This window comes from Pan troglodytes, chromosome 23 (genome assembly GCF_028858775.2).
Source record: "Pan troglodytes isolate AG18354 chromosome 23, NHGRI_mPanTro3-v2.0_pri, whole genome shotgun sequence".
NCBI lineage: Eukaryota > Metazoa > Chordata > Mammalia > Primates > Hominidae > Pan > Pan troglodytes.
The window spans coordinates 41,171,757-41,179,257 of NC_086016.1; the positions used below are offsets into that span (position 1 = coordinate 41,171,757).

The 7,501-nt window shown below is 58.6% G+C and overlaps 1 long non-coding RNA gene across 1 annotated transcript in view; it reads left to right on the forward strand.

The window, feature by feature from the left end:
- LOC129138513 (uncharacterized) overlaps positions 1-1,989 on the forward strand; it is a 29,230-nt gene extending 27,241 nt beyond the window's left edge. The window contains exon 2 of the long non-coding RNA XR_008541830.1: positions 1,690-1,989. This is a non-coding gene — a long non-coding RNA (uncharacterized LOC129138513). The remainder of the gene's footprint in view (positions 1-1,689) is intronic.
- Positions 1,990-7,501: the final 5,512 nt, after the last annotated feature.

Consider the following 7,501-nt stretch of genomic DNA (forward strand, 5'->3'; position numbering starts at 1 on the left):
GAGGGATGGCTACAGGACGCCTGGTGCCCAGTTCCCGTCCAGAGCCCTGGAGGACAGCAGGATTCTCTCTGCCCACCAGGTGGCGCCAGATCCCCGGCGTCCGGCTGCCCAGCTCTCGGTGTTGGGTGGATGGGGCCCCAGGGAAGCCAGAGGCAGAGGCTGCAGGACCCACAGCAGGTCCTCGAGGGGACATGCCCCATCTGCTTTCCTTGCCTGAGCGTCCACCATCAGCACCCTCCACAGTACAGGGAGGAGGGCTGTGGATGATGGGTGTGTCACGGGAAAATGGAAGAGAAGGCTGAGCGTCTTGCAAAGCAGCTGTCGGGTGATGGAGCTAGACATTTGCACACCTGCAGGCTGGGTCACATCCTGTTTTCTGAAGACGCTCACCACGGGGCCTGTCTGCGTGGCCACCGGAGCCAGGATCGAGCCCAGACAGTCCAGTCCCAAACAGACCCACACGCTTAAGCACTGGGCTTGCCTGCTGCCCCTCCCTGCGGTCAGATCCCCTCCTGTTACAGATGAGGAAACTGAGTCCCAGAGAGGGGAATCGCTTGCTGAGGATCCACCCCTTGTCTGGAGCAGAACCAAAATGAGGGCTCCTGCCTGGTAGCTCCGAGGCCAGCACCCCTTCCTCCGCCATCGTGGAAACCCCTTGTCCCTTCCTGTCCAAGGAGCCCCGGCCCCCCTCCCGTAGGCTTTTCCCAGGAGCCTCCCTGTTCTGCCCAGCTCCCCTCTCCTGCTTTGCTCCAGACCCAAGCCACCCACAGACTACAACCCTTCCTACAGCCCCTTTCAACAGCCCCGGAGAGGATTTCCACCAGGGATTGGAAGAGGTCCTCATTCCTCCCACCCCCGGGCCGGATGGGGGCCGGAGGGGCAGGTGCGCAAGCGGCGCCGGATGGAGGATAGAGGGGCAGGAGGAGGTGTGGGCAGACATGTCTTTTCCGGGTCCCACCTGAGGCCCCAGGTGCAGCCCCCTCGCACCATCCCCCGTCTGCCTGTGTTTGGGACCCATGGCTGCGGCCGAGATCCATTTCCTCCCAGCCTCTGACCACCTGCTCCTGCCTCTCAGCACGTCTGCTTCTCCCCTCATCCCCTTACCAAGCCCTGGCCTCTGCTCCTTTTCTGCAAGCGCCCCACAGTTATCCTGCCTCTTCTCAGGGCACCCTTCCCTTCCTCCCATGTCTCAGTGTTGTCTTCCCCCAGCTGGGCCCTGGGCAGCCCCCTCCCTGAGCACTCCTCCACCAGCCCTCAGTCCACAGCTGGGAAAACTGAGGCCTCTAATCTGGGGGCTACTCAGGCACATGGTTGGAGCTCGGTTATCTGTGTGTCCCCAAGGCCTGGCACAGAGCCCAGCGCTGGGGTGGACTCTGCAGTGGGAGATGGTGGGTGGGTTCAGCACAGAGCCCAGCGCTGGGGTGGACTCTGCAGTGGGAGATGGTGGGTGGGTTCAGCTGTGCTGGAATCTTGCTCCACCACAGCATGCTGTGCAGCCTGGAGCAGGTCCCTCAACCTCTCTGAACCTCCATTTTCTCATTTGTAAAACCAGGAAGAATGAGGCCTATTTTGTAGGCTTGTAGTGAGAATTGACAAGACAACGTATGCAAAATAAATATCACAGTATACGGTGGTTGCCATTCATTCATTCTATAAATATTGATTGAACACCTTTTTTTTTTTTTTCAGATGGAGTTTCACTGTTGTTGCCCAGGCTGGAGTGCAGCGGTGTGACCTCAGCTCACTGCAACCTCCACCTCCTGAGTCCAAGCAATTCTCTTGCCCCAGCCTCCCAAGTAGCTGGGATTACAGGCGTGTGCTACCACGCCTGGCTAATTTTGTACTTTTTTTTTTTTTTTTAACTAGAGATGGGGTTTCACCACCTTGGTCAGGCTGGTCTCGAACTCCTGACCTCAGATGATCTGCCTGCTTCGGCCTCCCAAAGTGCTGCGATTACAAGCGTGAGCCACTGCGCCCGGCCTGATTGAATACCTATTATGTCTCATTATTATTAAGTTCAAAAGAAAAGAAGCCAATTAGCAGACCCCAGATTCCCTGACCTCCCATCCTATGCTGTTTCCTGGTGCATCCTCCACTCCTAATCCACACGGAGGCATCACCCTAAATTACCCGGCTGCACATATCACTACCCTGGTCAAAAGCCCCCAGCAGTTCCCCGGTGCCTAGGGTGTCAGCTCCCGACTCCTGGCGGTGACACTCAAGACCCTCTGGGATCCGGCTCCAGCCTCTTTTCCGTGGGATCTCTCTATCTTGTGACACCAACTTCGACTACAGGTGCGCAGATCTGGGTCCCGTGGCCAGAACACCCTGGGCTTTCTCACCACCACGCCTGTGCTCCTGCTATGCCCTTGAGTGGAACAGCTACCATTTTTGTCCTTACCCAACAAAGTCCCGTCCGCACTTTCTGGCCCATTTCCCCCAGGTGGCCTCTCTGACCACCTGGAGCCAGGCTCTGAGCCTCAGTCAGCCTCCTCGCCTAAGCATCCCGTCCCCCACTCCCCGACCGGGCCCTGCAAGGCCAGCTCTATCACCAATCATTGGCAGGAACCACTGGGGTAACAGCAGGTGCTGGACCGATCCACATGGCAAGGGATGGCCTGACCTGCCCGTGTGGTCAGAGTCCAGCTCTGCCACTGTCCCACAGGGATCATTCTTATCCGTCACATTCCTAAATGGACTAGAATGGTGACCTCCTCTGCCCTGGGACCCTACTCTCTCCAGGCAATGGAGAAAGAGCCAGGGGTCCCCCCACCACTAACTGCCCCACTGACACTGTAGGGTCTCTTCCCATAGTCACGGTGCAGGCATCAACCAGATACCAGACTAAATGGGATTATCCAGACAGGACCACTGGGCCAGAGCCTTCTGCTGGAGGGAGGGAGCTTTGCTCCTCCCCTACACCCTCCCTGTTCCAGGGCTCAGTCCCTTCCACAAGGTCCCACCAAGCCTTCACAAGCCTGCCCCGTCTAGCGATGGGGAGCCCCATACCCCCTGGGGCATCTTGTCCATCTCTGATAGTTAGTTCAGAGCTGAGCTAGCTGCCTCTACGGAATTTCTGCCCCATTCATTCATCCTCTGTGAGTTCCTTCTGCACGCATGAGCACCTACTGGGTGCTAGTTGATGTGCCAGCTCGCCTGAGCTATGCAACACCTCTGTGAGGTGTGAAGGCGGATGCTGATGACAGTGATGGTTGCAAAACCAATGAGGAAAGTGAGGTGCAAAACCAATGAGGAAAGTGAGGTGCAAGAGAGATCGCCACCCACACAGAATCTCACAATCAGGCAGCGGCTGGGCCAGGAGTAGATTTTCCATCTGGGTGACCCAGGAGCCTGTGCTCTTTCTTCCACTGAACTGAATACGTTCCCTAGCAGGACTTAGGAGGGGTAATACTTGGGGAGGTGGGGGCAGGACTAGCCTATCCAGTCCCCCAAAGCCTTCAGTAGAGGGCACAGAGCTGGACCTGGGTTGGGGTTACCAAGGGTAGCCAAGGGTAGTTTTGGAGCTGCTGCAGCCGCTGCTCACCCCCGGGAGCCTCCTTCTGAGAAGGAAGTATTATTGAGCCTACATTGTGTTGGGAGGGAAAACGTGGGGTCCTTGGAGCCCTGCCAGCCCCCTGCCTTCAGGCTGTTTGGCTTTGTTTGTTTTTTTGGTCTTTTTTTTTTTTTTCCTTTTTCTTTGGGCTGATTGTTCTCATTAAATCTTTTTGTCCTGTTTTGTTTTTTACGGGGCTGACAATGCTGCTCAGTGCTTAGCGCGGCTTCCTGTGTTTCTGCCCCAGCGCAGGCCTCGATGGGGCTGTGCTTCCTGTTGTGAGCCGTCGCCATGGCAACTGGAGGCCTGGTGGGCTCCATGGGGGTATGGGGAGGGGTGACATCAGTGACGTCACCGGGTGAGAAGGCAAGGGGCAGGGGTCTGGAGGGGGTTGCATGGGGGAAGGGCAGCCAGCAGCCAGCCGGCGCATTGCTGGGAGCTGACTCACAGCCCGGGAAGGGGAAGAATGCCCTCACATTCTTTTGGGAGGTAAACAAGGTCAGGGAATGCGGCTGGGATCCTGTTTACCTGACCCTGGCCCCCCGGGGGACCCGAAGCCCTTACAGGACAACACACTGGAATAGAACCAGCCAGACTTGGGGGGCTAGGGAAGCAGGGGAGAAGAGAGGAACCGTGAGGGGCCCCCAGGTGGGGGCCAGAGACAGAAAGACCAGGATTCCAATCACATCTCCACTAGGTGACAGCGTGACAGCTCTATGACTCTGAGCAAGCCACATGGCCTCCCTGTGCCTCAGTTTTCCCTATTTCTAAATGGGGAGAATTTCTCGTGTAGATGGTCCCTTGGTGTCCCATCACTTTGGGCTGGTTTCGGGGGTTGCGAGGGTGGCAGCACAGCCCGTGCCTCTGCATTTTCTCCATTCTCCACCCGCCAAAGGCCTGATCCAAGGCTAGGGTCTCCACGTCTCTGCCTGCACCTGACCCTGCTAGGGTAATGCCCCAGACCTGTAGCCAAACCAAAGGGCCGAGGTGGGCTGGCCTCGAAGGGAGGTGATGGGCATGCAGCCCAGGGCAGGGCGCGGCACCTCTAGGACCCCAGGGCTGGAGTCGGTGCAGCTAGCCCCGCTCTCTCCCCCGACCTGTGTCCCCCCTTCAGCTCTCTCAGAGCCCCACCTCTTATCCCTGAACCTCCAGAGTGACGGCCTCCCCTGCTCATAAGGAAGGGTCCAGAGGAGCCCCTCCTGGTGCCAATGGTCTGTATCCTGATCAAACTCTGGGATTCCATGGTGCTGAGATCTGCAAGAACAGCCCCGGGGGCAGGGCCGGACCCTGTGTCTCTAAGACAAACCTTTGCCACCTTTGAAACGGACCAGCTGGGAACAACGTGCCCTTCCCCCACAGGTGCCATGTGAGGGCACAGGCCATGCCCCCATGGCCACAGTTGAGTTGGGGCCACCTGGCCTATGGCTGAGAGTCTGGGTATCAGAGTCTGACTGGCTTTGCGGCTTGCTAGCTAGGGCCTTCGGGCAAGCTCCTTAGCCTCTGTGAGCCTCAGTTTCCTGATCTGCAAAGCAGAAGCTCCCAGGGTTGATGTGAGACTGAGTGAGTTAATTCACATGAAGCCCTTAGCGCATAGTAGGCCCTCATATGTGCTGAACCCACACAGAGCCAGCCCCCACAGACCCCTGCATCCTCCGCAGCAGCACCCAATGCCCCCGTCTCTGAGGGCTCCCCTATGCTGAACACCCGTCCCAGTGCAGGAACAGTGCCCACCAGATGCCCCATGGTTTTCCCATAAAGGGACCGGACTTGGGTTTCCCTGGACAGGGAATATCCTGTTCTGGGCTGGCGGGGGGGAGGAAGAGGAGCGGGAAGGACACGGCGGCTCCGCATTCCTGGCATTCTTGGCGGCCGCCCTGTCCAGCTGCCTCGGCGCTGCCGGGGGCCCTGGCCTACTGCCATGCTGGCCCGACACGGCACAGCAGCACCCCGCTTGGGGCGCCCCTTGGACTTGGGGTGATAGGGGACCCATCTTGTGCCAGTCCCACGCATCCCAGACTATCGCAGAGGCAAATGAACCCCAACCCTGGAAGCAGAGATTCGGGGGCTCTGGGAGGAGTCAGTTAACAGGGGAGGAGTTTCTGCTTTCAGTTCTACCTTATGGGGCTCCCTAGCCCACCTACCATCCCCAGGGAAGCTCTCGGGGTCAGGGCCGGAAGAGGGGAGAGGTAGAAGACTCCTGGGTTCTAGTCTCCAGTGCCCGGACAGCCACTTCCCCTCTCTGGGACTCAGTATCTCTGTCTGCAAGATGGGAGGCTTTGATCCCTTCCTTGGGCAACCCCAGCATTGCTGTCCTTGTCACGCTCTATGGCATCATCACTGCCTCTCTGCAGAGCCTGTGCCTCTGGCTAAGGGCAGGAGCCCATCCCTTCTCCGCGACTCAGTATCTCTGTCTGCAAGATGGGAGGCTTTGATCCCTTCCTTGGGCAACCCCAGCATTGCTGTCCTTGTCACGCTCTATGGCATCATCACTGCCTCTCTGCAGAGCCTGTGCCTCTGGCTAAGGGCAGGAGCCCATCCCTTCTCCGCACTGGGCCGGGCCTGGTGGGATATAGTGGTTCCCACCGCCACGCAGCCATGGTATGCAGGATTCGAATATTCAGAGGGGAGGGCCTGGGGGCGGTCAGGCTCTGGAGCCCTCACCCTGGGAGTGCCTTTGGGGTCCTAGGAGGAAAGGGGTCCTTGTCCAAGATCCCACAGCTAGCTCGGTCAAGCTGACCCGGGAATCCGGGGACTTGCTGTTCTGCAAAACCACCAGAAACTAGGGTAATTCTTTTCCATGTTTTTCTGCAAACGCCCCCTAGTTTCAGGCCCAGAGCAGTCTCGGGAGAAGCTGGGAGCTGGAGGCTTCAGAGACCTCCACTCTGCAGGAGACCAAGTCCGCTCCCCATGCTGCCCTCTGCCCTTGGGGAGCCTGGAGGGGGCTTCCAGGGCCGGGAGGGGACAGGCAGGAGGGGCTGCAGTGGGATGGATGCATCTGGGCTGCCAGTCTCTAGCCTCCCACCCTCTCCCTCCCCTCTCCTGCTGGCTCGAGGACCACCCCAAGCCCCTGCCCAGTCCTGGGAACTCCAGCTCCATCTGCACTGCAGGCCCCGTTTCCCACTTCAACAGCTCACGGTGGCTCTGGGCACAGGGACCAGAGCAACCTGGTCCAGGCCACAGCGAGAGGCAGGAGCAGCTCTTCGCTGGAGTCATGAGCCCTGAGAAGTCCCTGGGCCTCTGCACCTCCACTTGACCATCACAGGGTTAGAGGATGTGGTCCCTGGGGCCAGCCCCATCAGTCCTCTGTGGTCCCAGGATTCTGAAATTCAACTGTTTGGTTCTGAGACCATCAGTCACCTCCTTCTGCATGCCCTTGAGAGAGGATTAAGCAGAGGAAGTCCCTCCCTGTTACCTGCTCTTCTCTAGGGCTCACCCTGCAGAATTCAGCTCCCATCCAGGCCAGGGCCCTGCTCCCAAGGACCCCATCTCCCTACCACTTGACCCCCCCGAAAGGCCAGACACCCCCAACGCTATTGCCTCCGCCTTCCCCTGGTGCCGCCCGCCTGCCTGTCCCGCCTGCCTGTCCCACCCGCCTGTCCTGTCTGCCTGGCTGGCTGGCTGGCCATCTGTCTGTCTCTCTGTCTGTCTGAGGGACAGTAGGAGGAAAAGGCTGGAACCCCACCCTGCTGGGTCCACATGTCCAGGGCATTGTTCAGCCTCCTCTGGGAAATCACCTCAATTGTGAGGCTTAGGGGCCACTGCGGCACGGCCGGGTATGTTTACAGATGCGGGGGTGGGCAGGGGTTGTGTCTGTGGAGGAGGATGGGCACAGGGGGTGTCACGATCATCTGTGTGTGGCAAGCTTGATTAAATAATGATAAAATGACGAAATGGAATATTATGCAGCCATCAAATACGAGACCTTTGAAGAAGAGTGAGGACATAAGA